Source organism: Portunus trituberculatus, chromosome 14 (genome assembly GCF_017591435.1).
Source record: "Portunus trituberculatus isolate SZX2019 chromosome 14, ASM1759143v1, whole genome shotgun sequence".
NCBI lineage: Eukaryota > Metazoa > Arthropoda > Malacostraca > Decapoda > Portunidae > Portunus > Portunus trituberculatus.
In genome coordinates this window covers 3569033-3586493 of record NC_059268.1, presented here as the reverse complement: position 1 = coordinate 3586493, position 17461 = coordinate 3569033, and positions in this window count along the sequence as shown.

The window sequence follows — 17461 nt, the reverse complement described above, 5'->3', positions numbered from 1 at the left end:
ACTAGAATAGTATGTAAGATACTAGAGAAAATCATTAAGGGTAGTATTTGGGAGCATTTAAATGAGAATAGATTAATTAGAGATACCCAACATGGCTTTAGATCAGGGAGATCCTGTCTTACAAATTTGCTCGATATCTTAGAATATATTACCAAGGAGTTAGATGATGGAAATAGCATAGATGTTATATATCTAGATTTTAGCAAGGCGTTTGATAAGGTACCGCATAGGAGGCTAGTGTACAAATTGAGACTACATGGGATAGGGGAAGGTTAGTTGATTGGATTAGTGAATGGCTTTCTGATAGGAAACAGAGAGTAGTATTAAATGGGGCAATGTCTGAGTGGAAGGAAGTGGTTAGTGGGGTACCCCAAGGATCAGTGCTAGGACCTCTTCTTTTCTTGGTGTACATTAACGATTTAGATATAGGAATTAGTAGCAAAGTATCAAAGTTTGCAGATGATACTAAGATAGCATGTGCAATACAGGGTGAAAAGGACAATTACAGAATACAACGAGACCTGGACAGGCTGATAGCATGGGCAGACAGGTGGCAGATGGAGTTTAATTCTAAAAAAGTGTCAGGTTATGCATTTAGGTAAAGACAACACAAACTTTAGCTATGAAATGGAGGGATATTGGCTAGAGGCAGCAGAGGAAGGAAAGGATTTAGGAGTAGTGATAGACAGGACTATGAAATTTTCAAAGCAATGTTTAGAAGCAAGAAATAGGGCAAATAGGATCCTGAGTTTTATAAATAGAAATGTTAGTTATAAAAGTAAGGAAGTGGTGCATAGCTTATATAATTCCTATGTTAGCCCCATTTAAAGTATTGCATACAGGCCTGGTCACCCCATTATAGGCAGGATATCAACATGTTAGAAGCAGTTCAGAGAAGAGCAACTAGGATGATACAAGCATTAAAGTGCCTGGGTATAGAGATAGATTAAAGGAATTAAACATGTTTTCATTTGAGAGATGTATAAGAGAGGATATGATAGAGTTATTTAAAATGTTCTCAGACACAAACTACATAAATGTGAGATCTTTCTTTACCTTAGAGGAGGGAAGTAGGACTAGAAATCATGGCAGGAAGATTAGAAAGCAAGGCTGCAGGTTAAATTTAAGAAAATATTTCTTTAGTCATAGGGTGGTAGACTTCTGGAATGCATTGCCAGAGAGGGTTGTAAATATCACTAGTTTGACAATGTTTAAAAACAGATTAGATAAGCACTTAAATTTATTAGATTTATAATTATGTATAGCGCTGCATGATAGTTTTTATAAGAAATTTACTATAATTAAACAAGACATGATCCCCATGTATGGGGATCTCAGATTGTAGAGGAATTCGCTGCAGGACTTAGCCCTGTTAATGGGCCAAATATTTAGAATTAGTATATAATGTATTGTGTACTTGTAAGTGTATCTTTAAGTACTGATGACGAGGTCGCTGTGCGACTGATACAGGATAACCTAGATGGGCCCTGGTGGCCCTTTGTTATCCTATTATTTATGTTATGTTATGTTAACTCATTAGCAAAGCTTGTTGTGATCTCGCTGAACATTTCCCTTTATGTCTAACAACTCAAGAGAGCAATCACAGCCTGCCCTCTAAAGACAACGCTCCTCCTAACACAATACTACAAGCACTTACTACACACACACCCTTCACTCAAAAAAAAAAAAAAAAAAAAAAAGGCGACTCCCAACCCAGCCTCAGAGTCCCCTTCTGGGGAGGGGACCATAAATATATCCAGGTTGGACTGCTCTCTCGGTTACAACCCAAACGTCTTGACATCTCCCTTAACTTTTCCTTCATTAACATCTGTAACATTCGCTGTCTTAGACCTAATTTTCAATCTGTAAAACACCACCTCTCCTCTATTAAACCTCATCTACTTTTCCTAACCGAAGCACAGCTGTCTGAGGCAACTGACAGTAGCCCCTTCTCTGTTCCCTCATGCTTTCTCTATCCTCCTTTTCGTTCTAAAGCTGGATCTTGCTCTCGTGCCCACGTTCTTGAATCTTCCGAGTTTTCCACCATCTGGATTCGACTCAGTAGTCACTCTAACTAAATCTATTTATGCTTTCTATCTCTCTCCTATCTCCTCTAACTATAGTAAATTCTTTGACTGTTTAACATCTAAATTGGAGCACATTCTGTCTCTATCCTTTCATGGAGATCTCCATGCATCCTTGGAGATTTCAATGTTCACCACCAGCTTTGGCTTTCCTCTCCCTTCATTGACCATCCTGGTGAACTAGCCTTCAACTTTGCTATCATCCATGACCTAGAGCAACTGGTGCAACACCCTGCTCGTATTCCTGACCGTCTTGGAGATACACCCAACATTCTTGATTTTTTTCTTACCTCTAATTCTTCTGCTTATGCTGTTACTCTGTCTTCTTCGTTGGGCTCCTCCGATCACGACTTCATATCTGTCCTATTTCTCCAATCCGTCCTCAGGATCCCCCAAATCAGAGGTGCCTCTGGCGTTTTGCCTGTCTATTTTATTTTTTTATTTATTTATTTATTTTTTTTTGACGGGGGTAGACCTGAGGAGGTATTATGCTGATTTTCCCTGGAATGATATTACTATTTCCATGTCAGGGAACCATCTCTGTGTGCTGAACGCCTAACAGAGATAATAGTGTCTAGCATGGAGGCGTACTCATGCTTTTTCTCATTCTAGACCTTCTAGATCTTAGTTTAACACAGCTTGTTCGCGTGTTATACATGATAGAAAGGTTGCCCACGAAAATTACTTGAGCCTTCCATCACCTGAATCTCATGCACTTTACATTTCTACCCGGAAACATGCCAAGTCTGTTCTTCAACTTACCAAACACTTTTTTATAAACAAAAAATGTCAAAATCTTTCAAACTCCAACTCCCTTCGAGACTTTTGACATTTAGTCAAAAAACATTTCCAATAACTTTACTTCTTCATCTTTCCCTCCTTTATTTCATTCTGATGACACCACTACCATCTCATGTGTCTCTAAAGCTAAACTCTCCTCTCAAATCTTTGGTAGCAACTTCACCTTGGTTGATTCTGGACTTGTCCCTCCCTCTCCTTCTCCTTCTGGCTATTTCATGCCTTCAATTAAGATTCTTCGTAAGGATGTTTTCCATGCCCTCGCTGGCCTAAGCCCTCGAAATGCTAATGGACCTGATGGGGTCCCTCCTAGCGTTCTCAAAAACTGTGCTTCCGTGCTTGTGCCTTGCCTAGCCAAACTCTTTTAACTGTCTATTGACTTCTACTTTTTCTTCATGCTGGATCTTTGCCTACATTCAGCCTGTTCCTAAAAAGAGTGACCGTTCTAATCCCTCAAACTACCGCCTTACAGCTTTAATCTCTTGCTTGTCTAATTTTTTTTTATCTATCCTCAATACAAAGATTCTCAAACATCTGTCACTTCACAATCTCTTGTTTGATCGCCAGAATGGCTTCCGTCAGGGTCGCTCCATTGGTGATCTTCTGGATATCCTTACTGAATTTTGGTCATTCTCTTTTAGTGATTTCGGTGAAACTTTTGTTGTTGCATTAGACATATCAAAATCTTTGATAGAGTCTGACACAAAACTTTGATCAAAATTGTCCTCCTATGGTTTCTATCCTTCCCTCTGCAACTTTATCTCAAGTTTCCTTTCCGACCGTTCTATTGCTGCTGTGGATAGACGGCCACTGTTTTTCTCTTAAATTTTTTAACAATGGTGTTCCTCATGGGTTCTGTACTGTTAACCGCTCTCTTTCTATTATTCATTAGTGAAATATAATAGTGATCTTAACCAAGCTTCTTGTCCTATCCACTCTTACCCTGAAGCCCAGGGGGTGGGTGGCAAGGCCCATCCTCCTCCTTTGTTGTAATTATTCATTAATTCAACAATAAATGTATCAATCAATCAATCAATCTTACCCTGAAAATTTCACCGTACATCTTTCCACGTCATTTTAGAGACGACCAACCCTTCATGAAGCCAACAGATCACGCAGGGACGCCACAGAACGCCTGACTTTTGTTTGATCTTTATAAGATTTCTGATTTGGGCAGAGAAAACTTAGTAGTGTTCAAGGCCTCGAAAGCTCAATTCCTCCATCTATCAACTCGATGGAACCCTCCAGACAACTATCCCCAACTCAGCTGTCCCTATCTTCTACATTGATTATCCACGTTCTGTCCTTTATTTATAATCTAAACCGGAAACTAAACTTCTTATCTCTTGCAACTGCTTCTGTGAAGTTAGGCGTTCTAAAGCGTCTCCACCAGTTTTCTCGCCCCTCCAACTGTAGCTAACTGTATCAGGGCCTTATCCGTTCTTGAATGGAATAGCTACTCTTCGCATGTTTGGGGGAGGTTCCACTCAGACAGTTTTATTAGATGGGCTAGAATCAAAAAACTTTTCGTCTCATCAGCTCCCCTCTTATGACTGACTCTTATTCAGCCTCTTTCTCACCGCCGGAATGTTACATCCCTTGCTATCTTTTATTGCTATTTTCATGTTAACTGGTCTTCTAGCTGATCTTGCTAATTGCATATCTCCCCTCCTCCTGCGGCCTCACTGCACAAGGCTTTCTTCTTCCTCTCACCCCTATTCTGTCCAACTCTCTAAAGGCATGTTCACACGTGTCAATTTGCGACTGAAATTGCAAGTTGAATATCGGTTTTCCAATCGCAAAACAGGACCAGCATGTAGAGGAGAACAATTCTGAAGTTGATAAGGGAAAAAGATTACATTTCAGACCCTAAAAGTGAATTCTACAGCAAAAAAAAAAAAAAAAAACTTGTACAAATAGGCGTTCGATGAGATAGCTGCCACTCTCCGATGACTGCTTCCCTTTATGCAGGGTGTTGTTGGAGGTGAGGATTGAATATTTGTGATGATTTAATTTGATCGCCATCGTCATCGTTACCAGAGGAAGACATCATATGTTGAGTAGCTGTTTGTTTACACTCACTTCAGCCACCCGATACTTCCCAGTCGCTAATCGCTATGTGTGAACATGTTTCGACTAGAAGGGCGTTCAGTCGATACTTCTAGTGACTTAATTCTGGTCGTATATTGACACGTGTGAACCCGCCTTTAATAATGCAAGAGTTAACCAGTATTCTCAATCATTCATAACTTTCTCTGGTAACTGTAAGTCTACTCCTGCGTTTCCATCTTCCTACGACTTGACTTCTTTTAAGAGGGAGGTTTCAAGGCATTTGTCCCAGACTTTTGGCTAACTCTGTTATTCTTTTAGGGAACTAGCAATCAAGTGTTGTCCTAGGCTAGCTTTCTCTCTTCCATTAAAAGAAAAAAATGCAAGCCGTGCTTAATCTGTCAGCAGTGATCCAATCCTGTTGTCTTTAGCCAAGCCATAGGCTGGTAGAAATTCAAGGTCTTACTGGACAGTGGACAATGGGCATTAACGATCTCTTTCCCATGCTTCAGGCGAGGAATTCAATGTCTGTACCTAGTCCATGCACAGACAGTTAAACAATAAAAAACCTACGTAGTTGAAACGACATGTGGTTTTAAGATTTTATTCCGCTTCAATGACAAATTAACTGTATTGCTACTCTCAAAAGGTTCTACATGATATAGAGTGACGCACAGGTTTTCAAGGGTATTCTTACTATATTCTACATGCAGGTTAATGACATTTCTACACCTACCTTGGTAAAAGGCTGACAACAGTTTTCAAGCTGAGCATTGGTGATAGATATTATTTTGTGTCTTCATGGAATCATATCATTACTTAGATTATGTTGGTATATATCTAACGACCAACAACTGTTCATACTGCAATAGGTGTATAAAACCCTTTTGTTGATGAAATTACAGTAGAAAACATTTGATTTTCTAAGAACCAGTAAAATTGAAAAAAAATATATATAACAGAAATGTTCAACTATAAAACAACATAGTTCTGAGTGTTTCTTAAATATTTTATGAAGTTTTTTTCATATAAATTTATGAATATAGAGAATGTTACAAAATAAAGTAAATAATCTTAAATTCCGCAGAACCGCCATCACTTATCACACAACGCTCATGGCCGGCGTTGTCTGCGAGTTTTCAGGTGAGATGAATTCTGTTGTGTAAAGGTTCCGGTGAATCCAAGTAAGTGGACGTGAAGTTTTGTGACATGCTAATGTACATATTTTAACCTGAGCTATGTGGAAATAGAGGACTAGTCACGGAAGAAGGTGAATCGAGGCAATGAGGAGCGTGGGTGTAGACGCAAGGAGCAGAAAATGGCAGGTCGCGGCGGGAAAATTCATGGCTTGGGAAATACAGAATGCTAGGTGAGCGTTTATGGTGGCTCACATGTGATCTCTCTAATATCTCTTTGAAACTATAAGGAACCATTAATTCCTAGCGGCAGGTCTTGCTTTGGAAAACCCGGGGAAACAGCTTGGTTTTAGTAATGTATATTGACTTTGATTTAGATTTGTATAGTAAGTATTGTGTGGAATGTGCTTAAGATCCACTAGTTGTTCATGAATGTGTTAGAGATTATCATCTCTCATGTAGAACTGGTATTGAGTGTATCTTTAGTGTTTTCCTTCATTTAAATTGTTTAATATTGTCACTACTAGTTTATTGAAGTTCAAGGTATGATAATGTAGATGATACAGCGATAGTTACAAAACTCTGACTGCCAAGTGGTAATAGACAGATACATATTACAGTGACAGTAGACGGTGGTGCTGAACAACTCAAAGAAATTTGTGACATATTTAAAGTTTGAGGTGCTCTCTAAATGTTTATATTGCTGTTAGCATTGTTTCAAAATTATGTTTGAACTTGTGAAACTTGTGCTTATTAGAAATTAAACTCATAAGGGGGTTTTGAGTTTCAGACATAATTTATTATTATAAATGCAGCAAACCGACAAAGATCAGTTGTAAAAATAACTGGTAACGTTTATTTATTAACGAACTCCACACTCATCTCTAGCTAATTCAAGGCTTCTAATACTGTGCTTTGTCATTTGTGTCAAAGTTGCACTCTTGGAAAATGTAATAGCATTGTTACTTTAACAATATATCTAGTATCTATTGTTTTTCTTATGTTGATGTGTTATTCACTGGATTTTCTTCCAAATACTATACTTCAGTGTGCATCAACTCTGCAGTATCATAACTTGTCAGCAGTACTTTATCTTGTATCTAAGTACTGATGACGAGATCGCTGTGCGACTGATACAGGATAACATAGATGGGCCCTGGTGGCCCTTTGTTATCCTATTATTTATGTTATGTTACTTGCCTGTTGTCCACTTAAGTATTTTCCAGCTATTGGCATGTACTGATATAGACAGCAGCATATTTCCTAGTTGTAAGTCTGTTTATGTAAGAGGATCACTGGCTAAGGTTGACAAAAAACAAAAAAAAATTATATATATATATATATATATATATATATATATATATATATATATATATATATATATATATATATATATATATATATATATATTATGTATAAAGAAAAAAAAGACCCGTTCATATGCCCCACATGCCAGTTCCCATCAAAATTATCAAATTACTATAAATGTCTTGAAAGATTCCAAGTCATAAAACTAACTGGTGTGGAAACCACATCACTCATGTTTCTCATTTTCAATCCAAAGCTGGATGTTGCGTCTTTGTGCAATGACCAACCTTGTTTTCTTGACCCCTCTCGAATTTTCCAAAATTTCCAAAATTTCCACTGTCTGGCAATGACTACAGCCATTCTCAAATTAAATTGATCTGTGCTGTATATATCTCATCTATCTCTTACTATAGAAAAGGTCTCTGATTACTTAACTTCCAAAGCAGAGCCCATCTTGAGTCTTTCCTTTTTGTAGACTTCATTCTTGGAGAGTTCACCATTAGTTTTGGCTTTCCTCTCCTTTTACAAAACCCTCATCATGATTTCTAATCATGATGAGGGTTTTGTCTCTCATAAGTATCATTTGCATTCTCCGTCCAGAAATACAAGGAGAAGGACTGACAAATGTTTTAGGAAAGGGTGGCTAATCAGGATGCAAAGTAATTTCACAACACAAACAGCTAGAAATACTCAAAAAGATTGTCACCCAAGAATTCACTCAGCCTATGCTTAAGAGATGTCAAAGAAGGGGCTGAAACAATTTCCTCAGGAAGAAAATTCCAACTCTGAGAAGGAGTGGGCTCTTACATCAGTGTGGTGGTGAGGTTTGAATATCTTTTTACCATGGCCCCTAGTGCTATCATTATCTGCCTTCCTGAACCGATGAACCAGGTGAGGACAGTGGCCATTCGTAATCTTTCAAAGCTCAGAATAGTCCTGTTGTAATTGAATATAAATCTAGTGTATATAAGCGCTTAGCATATAATGAATAAGGCATCCCATAGATCTCTTTTGCCCACTGTCTCTACACAAATTCCAAAAGTTGGAGATCATCAATATATCCCTTGTTCCACAGAACATTACTAAAGTCAATAATAGGTTGAATATTAGTAATGAATACTTGTTCCATGAATTCCAGATTGAGTTCTTTGTGAGTTAACCTTTAGCATTGCTATCTTCCATGACCTAGAGTAATTAGTGTTACAATCTAGTCATATCAGAGACTGTTGGGAGATGTGTGCAATAATCTTAACCTTTTCCCAACTTTCAATCCTGCTTATGCAGTCATTATCATTTCCATTGGGGTCGTCTGATCACAATCCTCTATCTGTAGCTTGTCCTATAACTGATTATTCCTCTAGATTCCCCAAAGCAGAAGTACCTTTGGTGTTTTGCTGCTGCTATTTGGTGGATCTAAGGAAGTATTATTCTGATTTTCCTTGTAGTGCTGTGTCAGAAACCTGTTTATTTGTGCTAAGTGCATAATGGAGGTGATAGCATCTGTCATGGAGGCATATATTCCTCACTCTTTCTTTCATTCTAAACCTTTCAAACCTTATTATGGAAACCACAGAATATTTGACATCTGATCTGTGCAATTTCTGATTTGAACAGAGCAAATTTAGTATTCAATGCCTCAAATTTAATTCCTCCATCTATCATTTTAACATAATCTTCCTGATAACTATCCCTTCTTGAGTGAACATCCTTGGTCTTTTGTAATCTAAACTGGAAACTTCACATATCTCTAGCTAAGACTGCTCCATTGAAGTTGTGTTTTGAGTTGTTTCTGTCAACCAGTTTTCTCCCTCCCCACCCCGCAGCTGCTAACTCAATACAGGTAACTCTCGATTTACACGATAGATGCGTTCCAAGAGGCATCGCTTATATCAAAATTGGCGTAAAACAATCTTGTAATTCTCATTAGAAACAATAGATAATAGGGAGGATGTGGGATGTGGTCCAGAAAAAAATTGTACAAAATACTCTATTTGGCTAAATGAACATGTTTTTATTATTTACCTTTCTAAATATTAGAAGTGTATTTAAAGTAAAGGGAAAAGCAAGAAATAACAGAAAGCAAAAAATAAGAGAAAACAACAAAACAAAGAATACGTAAACAACACTTACTGCATCACTGCCTTCACCACTCACCACAGTCAGTCATCATCTTCCTCAGCTTTACCACTTTATCAAAAATCCACTTATCAAAAATAACCCCACATGCAGAAGAAGATCTTGGTGAATTATAGGCAGATTGAAGAGATTCCGTCTGTACTCAGTGCTGGCAGACTGCAAATGAAGCACGAGAAGAGCGGAGTTCCCACCTATCAGCCAGCTGCGGAACTCTGTGGTGCGCAGTTTAAAATTGCGAAATTGCGTCTGGCGCTCAGTTTGAAAATGCGGTTGGGCCAAATCGCGTATAAGCAAACCGATCACGCAAATTAAATTAATTATAATATTTTTTCGGTCGTAACAAAAACGCATAAATCAAACATGCGTAAATCGAGAGTTACCTGCACTGGGGCCTTATTAGTCAATATTAGTGAAATATGCTTCATTTGTATTGGTCTATTGGACACATTACTTATAGATACGATAGAATCAAAAGTATTTCATCTTGCCAACTCCACTCATCTGACTAGCTGCTTTCATCTCTCTCTCTCTCTCTCTCTCTCTCTCTCTCTCTCTCTCTCTCTCTCTCTCTCTCTCTTCTGCAATGTTTTGTATCTTTCTATCTTCAGTTGTTATTTTTATGCTAATTGCTTTTCTGATCTTGTTAACTGCATGGCTCCTCTCTGCACACAGCCTCGCTGCACAAGATTTCCATCTTTAAACTTACCCCTGTTCTACACATCTCATGTAAAAGTTATATTAGTATTCTCAATAATTCACTTCCTCTTCAGGTAAACTCTAGGATTCTGCCTGCTTTTAGATTTCCTTCTTTTCAAACTCTTTCAAGAGGAAGGTTTCAAGGTACCTATCTTAAGTTCTGAGAATCATTTCTGAATTTGTTTCAAGTTTTGACAATCTTTTCTGATTTTGTTTCTGTTTGTGATTAGCACTTCATTGTGTGTGCCTTTATTCTTCAAAATAATTTTTTGCCATATACTTATATATGTGTGTATTTACCTAATTGTAACATACGGGAAAAGAGCTATGCTCGTGTTGTCCCGTCTCCATATCTATTAATGTCCAGCTTTTTCTTAAAATCATGAATATTCCTTGCGTTGACCACTTCCACGTCTAAACTATTCCATGCTTCCACCCTTCTATGAGGGAAGCTATATTTTTTCACATCTCTCCTATAAGTGGCCATTTTAGTTTTTTCCCATGCCCTCTCGACATTCTTTCATTCCACATACACAGATCTTCCCTATCCATTTTTTCCATGCCAATCATCACTCTGTATATTGCTATCAGGTCTCCCTTTCTCTTCTGTTTTCCAGGGTTGGAAGTTGCATTCTTTTCAGTCTGTCTTCATAAGTCAAATCTCTTAAGTCAGGCACCATTTTTGTTGCAGCCCTCTGTACTTTCTCTAGTTTCCTTATGTGTTTCTTTAAGTTCGAGCCCACTGTATTGTTGCATATTCAAGCCTCGGTCTTATCATTGCAGTAATTATTTTCTTCATCATTTCTTCATCTAAATATACGAACGCCACTCTTATGTTCCTCAATAAGTTCAATACTTCTCCAATTATTTTGTTTATATGTCTCTCTGGCGATAGGTCATTGGTAATTGTCACCCCAAGGTCTTTTTCTTCATGACTGGTTTTATGTCTTCATTTCCTATCTTGTACATACTCCTGATTCTTCTTTCACTCTTGCCAAACTCTATTTTCTTGCATTTTGTCGTGTTGAACTCCATTTGCCATGTACAGCTCCATTTCCATATTCTGTCCAAGTCTTCCTGGAGTAGTTCGCAATCTTTGTCACATCTCACTTTTCTTAACAATTTTGCATCGTCTGCAAATAGGCTCACATAACTGGACACCCCATCCACCATGTCATTTATGTAGACCGCGAACATTACTGGTGCCAACACTGATCCCTGTGGAACTCCACTCTCCACCAAGCCCCATTCTGATGGTCTGTCCTTAATTATTGTTCTCATTTCTCTTCCTACCAAAAGTCTTCCATCCATTTTAGTAAACTGCCATGCACTCCTCCTACCATTTCAAGTTTCCAGATCAGTCTCCGGTGTGGTACCTTATCAAAGGCCTTTTTTAAATCCAGATATATTCCATCAGCCCAACCATCTCTTTCCTGTATTACATCTATCACCCTCGAATAGTAACATATCAGGTTTGTCGTGCATGAACGCCCTTTTCTAAAACCAAATTGACACTCACAAAGTATGTCATTTTTCTCCAAGAAGTCTGTCCATCTATTCTTCACCACCCTCTCACACATCTTAGCTACCACACTTGTAAGTGACACTGGTCTATAGTTCAATGGGTCTCTCTTGTTACCTGATTTATAGATTGGGACAATGTTAGCTCTTTTCCAGTCTTGGGGCACTACACCTTCCCTTAATGAGGCATCAATTACTTCACAAACTTTTTCTGCCAGTTGCTCCCTGCATTCTCTTAAAATCCATCCTGATACCCCATCAGGTCCCACAGCTTTTCTCACTTCTAAACTCCCCATCATATTCTTGATCTCCTCCACAGTTACTTGAAACTCCTTCATAATCCCTTTCTGTTCCATTACCAGTGGTTTGTCAAAAGCAGTCTCCTTTGTGAATACCTTCCGAAAGCATCCATTCATAGCCTCTGCCATTTCCTGGGATCTTCACTGCATACTCCATTTACTTCTAAACTTTCAATACTTTCTCTATTTTTGATGTTGTTGTTCACATGTCTGTAAAAAGCCTTGGTTGGTCTTTACATTTATCAATTATATCCTTTTCTTGTTTCTTTCTTTCTTCTCTTCTAATCAACACATATTCATTTCTTGCTCTTTTGTAACTTTCCCACTGCTTAATCCGTCTTTTCCTTCTCCACCTCTTCCATGCATCCTCTTTTCTTGTTCTAGCCTTTTCACATCTATCGTTAAACCAGTCCTGCTTTCCAACTTCTCTATGTTGTCTTATTGGTACAAATTTTTTCTCACCTTCTTTGTATATTTTTATAAATTCCTTCCACTTTTCATTTGCTCCCTTAGCACTCTTGAATTTCATCCAATTTGTCTCTTGAAAGTGTGTGTGTGTGTGTGTGTGTGTGTGTGTGTGTGTGTGTGTGTGTGTGTGTGTGTGTGTGTGTGTGTGTGTGTGTGTGTGTGTATTTACCTAGTTGTAGTTTTACAGGGCCTGGGCTTTATGCTTGTGTGGCCCCATCTCCATATCTACACATATCCAATTTTTCTTTAAAACTATGTATACTCTTTGCTGACACCACTTCTTCACTCAAACTGTTCCAAGTCTCAACACATCTTTGCAGGAAACTAAATTTTTTAACATCTCAGACATCTTCCCTTCCTCATTTTCTTACTATGCAATCTTGTGCTTCTAATGTCATATTCTTCTCTAAGGATTAGTTTCTCATTATCCACTTGATCCATTCCGTTAATCAGATCCCCTCTATCTCTTCTCTGTTCCAGGGTTGGTAGATCCATAGCTTTTAGTCTCTCCTCATATGTCATCCCTTTAAATTCTGGAACCATTCCTGTAACCATTTTTTGTAGTCTCTTCAATTTCCTTATGTGTTTCTTTTTATGGGGAGTCCACACAACTCCTGCATATTTCAATCTAGGTCTTATTTTAGTACTTATCAATTTCTTCATAATTTCTTTGTCCATGTAGTGAAATGCTAATCCAATATTTCTTAGCAAATTATACGTCTCTCTGAAAATTCTATCAATATGGCTTACCGGTTGATTGTTTTCTTCCATTGTCACTCCCAAGTCCTTTTCCTTTTTTCCTTTTTCTAGTTCTACTCTATCTCCCATCTTATAGATTCCCACTGGTCGTCTTTCACTTTTTCCCATTTCCATGACATGGCTTTTGTCCACATTGAATTCTATCTCCCATTTTTTTACTCCATTTCCAGATCTTGTTTTAAGTCTTCCTGTAGTATTTCACAATCCTCTTTTTATTTAATGACTCTGCACAGTTTCGCATAATCCACAAACAGATTTATGTAGCTGTTCACTCCCTCTGGCATGCCATTTATATATACGAGAAAAAGTTTTGGCGCTAATACTGACCCCTGTGGCACTCCGCTGTCTACTGTTCTCCACTTGGACTTCATATCTTTAACTATCGTCCTTATTTCTCTCCCCCTCAAGTAATTTTTCATCCATCTCAATGTGCTTCCTTTTAACTTCCATAGTAATCTTTCATGTGGCACTTTATCAAACGCATTTTTTAAATCTAAATAAATACAGTCAGCCTATCCCCCTCTCTCTTGTACTTTATCAACTATTCTAGAGTAGAAATTCAATAAATTTGTTACACATGACCGACCTTTTCTAATTGGCTATTTGATAATAATTTGTTGTCTTCAAGAAACTCAATCCATTGCTTCTTTATTACTTTTTCACACATCTTGCATATTACACTAGTTAGTGATACCGGTCTGTAATTTAAATGTTCTTCCTTCCTTCTGCTCTTATATATGGGAACCACCTCAGCTCTTTTCCACTCCACTGGCACTGTTCCATTTTCTATTGAGCATTTTATGATGTATATAGGATTTGCTAGTTCTTCTCTACATTCTTTCAGTATTCTGCCTGAGACTTCATCCGGTCCCATTGCCTTTTCCTCATCTAGTTCCGTCATCAACTTTTTTATTTCAAGCTTGGTTACTTTAACCTCTTTCATATGGACAGTCTCTCTATTACCCTGTGGTCTTTCAAATTTGGATTCCTTAGTAAAGACCTCATGAAATTTACTATTTAACAGTTCTGCCATACTTTTTGGGTCTTCCACCATTCCATTCTCTCCTTTTAACCTTTCTATTGTTTCTTTTTGTCTTATTTTTCCATTTATGAATCTGTAGAACAATTTTGGTTGTTCCTTACATTTTTCGACAATGTCCTTTTCATACGTAGTTCCTTTCTTCTTCCTTTCTCACCTTAGCATATTCATTTCTTGCTGTTTTGAAGTTTTCCTTATTTTCTGGATTTCTGTTTCTTCTCCATCTTTTCCATGCTCCATCTAGTTTCTCCTTAGCCCTAGCACATCTTGCATTAAACCAATCTTTCTTTCCTTCTTTAGGTCTATATTTCGGGACATATTCCCTGACTCCTGTTTTGTATATTTCCAAAAATAAGTTATATTTCTCTTGAATCGTTTGAGTTTTCCATCTCCCAGTTTACGTTTTTAAAATAGCTGTTGAGGTTCTCAATATCAGCCTTTCTGTAATTTAATCAGTCTCCTTTGTATGATTCATCTCTATCTTTCTTTCCTTCTTCTATATCCATTTCTAATATTATATGGTCACTCTCCCAATGGGCACTTACCTCTTATATCATTGTGTGTGTGTGTGTGTGTGTGTGTGTGTGTGTGTGTGTGTGTGTGTGTGTGTGTGTGATCTGCTGCAATCTCTGACGAGACAGCCAGACGTTACCCTACGGAACGAGCTCAGAGCTCATTATTTCCGATCTTCAAATAGGCCTGAGACCAGGCACACACCACACACCGGGACAACAAGGTCACAACTCCTCGATTTACATCCCGTACCTACTCACTGCTAGGTGAACAGGGGTTACACGTGAAAAGAGACACACCCAAATATCTCCACCCGGCCGGGAAATCGAACCCCGGTCCTCTGGCTTGTGAAGCCAGCGCTCTAACCACTGAGCTACCGTGTGTGTGTGTGTGTGTGTGTGTGTGTGTGTGTGTGTGTGTGTGTGTGTGTGTGTGTGTGTGTGTGTGTGTATTTACCTACCTAGTTCTATTTACCTAGTTGTAGTTTTACAGGGCCTGGGCTTTATGCTCGTGTGGCCCCGTCTCCATATCTACACTTATCCAATCTTACTTTAAAAGTGTGCACACTCGTTGCAGACACTACTTCTTCCTCTAAACTGTTCCACGTCTCAATACATCTCTGCGGAAACTATATTTTTAATATCTCTCAGACATCTTCCCTTTCTCAGCTCTTTACTATGCGATCTTGTGCTTGGTGTCATATTCTTCTCTCAGGATCAGTTTCTCATTATCCACTTGGTCCATTCCGTTGATCAATTTATAGACTTGTATCAGTTCTCCTCTCTCCCTTCTTTGTTCCAAGGTTGGTAGATCCATAGCCTTTAGTCTCTCCTCATATGTCATCCCTTCAAGTTCTGGGACCATTCTTGTAGCCATTTTTTGTAGCCTCTCCAATTTCCTTATGTGTTTCTTTTTATGAGGGGTCCACACTACTCCTGCATATTCCAATCTGGGTCTTATTATAGTATTTATTAATTTCTTCATCATTTCTTTGTCCATGTAGTGAAATGCTACTCCAATATTCCTCAGCAAATTATATGTTTCTCTAAAAATTCTATCAATATGGCTTACTGGTTGATTGTTTTCTTCCATCGTCACTCCTAAGTCCTTTTCCTTTTTGACTTTCTCCAGTTCTACTCCATCTCCATGTGTGTGTGTGTGTGTGTGTGTGTGTGTGTGTGTGTGTGTGTGTATACTATAAAGGAAACTCAGATCTTGGTGGAGATTCAAACCTATTTGGTTACCATTCTCAATCACCACTGAGTCACACCAAGGATGTTATGCTGTCTACTATACCATCCAGGTAGCTGTGTATGTACACATGAGAGAGAGAGAGAGAGAGATTTACATAATTGAGCTTGGCTTTGCTTCTCAAAAAGTGACTGACTGAGCTATTTGTCAGTAATGTGTTCCAACAAGCATGGATGAGTTGGTAACTACAGTCACTCAGCATGAAGTGAAATGTTACATTATTATTATTATTATTATTATTATTATTATTATTATATTGTTGTTGTTGTTGTTAGTAGTACTAGTAATAGTAGTAATACCTATAAAGTAATCTATAAGTAGAAAAGGGAACATGATGAATGCATACATAACCTTATTGAAAACATCAGATGGGCAAAACTGTATCGTGAAAAAAAATATAAATAAAAAAATAATAATCTACACTATGGCTTATAGTACCTGTAGGTATACATGAAGAGTATGTATAGGAAGCACTGTTCAGCTTCCACCCATTAGTGGCACAGACAATTTTATTTATAGTGGTACCCATATAGGTACTCATGTAGATAATTTTAAACCACTCGATAAATGGCATAGTTTTAAGGCAGTATGTGGTGGGATTCGAACCTATGCATGGATGTCTGCCTGATCCCACACTCACTACCTACCAAGCTCATGTGAATGGAAATTAAAACAGGCAAGAAAAGGGGGATAACAGGTTGTGAAAGATTAAATTGATTTTAGGTGTTAACTTTTTTTTACTCTCGTGTGAAACATTGTTGATATTGAATAGTTATATGTACGTATATATCATATTAATTTTTATTCTGATATCATATAGCTATTGATTCTTTATCCAGAGGTCAGCTGTAAGAATTCTTTCCTTTGGTACTAAATTGATAGATTTAGTTATTTTAAAAGAAAACTTCTTTGCTATTGGGTTGATTTTCTGAACATACATATAAAGAAATGTTTAGTATTTATATGAAATGCTGTAGTTCTTGTAGATATGTTAAGGAAGAGGTATGGTAATGGCAGAGATGATAGGTAGCCAATATTGGTCAAAGTTGATAGCCTCTTTGGTTAGCCTCTGGTTATGTATTTATCCATGAATTCATTGGAATGCTTTTGTATTAATTCATTAGTAGAGAAGTGGGCAATTACAATGCTCATGCAAACACTTTCTAGTGATAAGTCTCAAGCTAAGCTTATCTCTTACCTCACTCAATTTTAGTGCTGAGATGGTAAGTGGAATCATGTGCCCAGTGCATCTTCAGTATAGTTGATACTTATCTTTGAAACATTTTTTAGACATTATAATTATGTAATTTTGTCAGTGGAGGTTGTATATATTTAGAATAATAATGGTGATACAAAAGTATAGTAAAGTAGTAGTTTTGTTATCTGTTGGTAGTATTAGAGTTG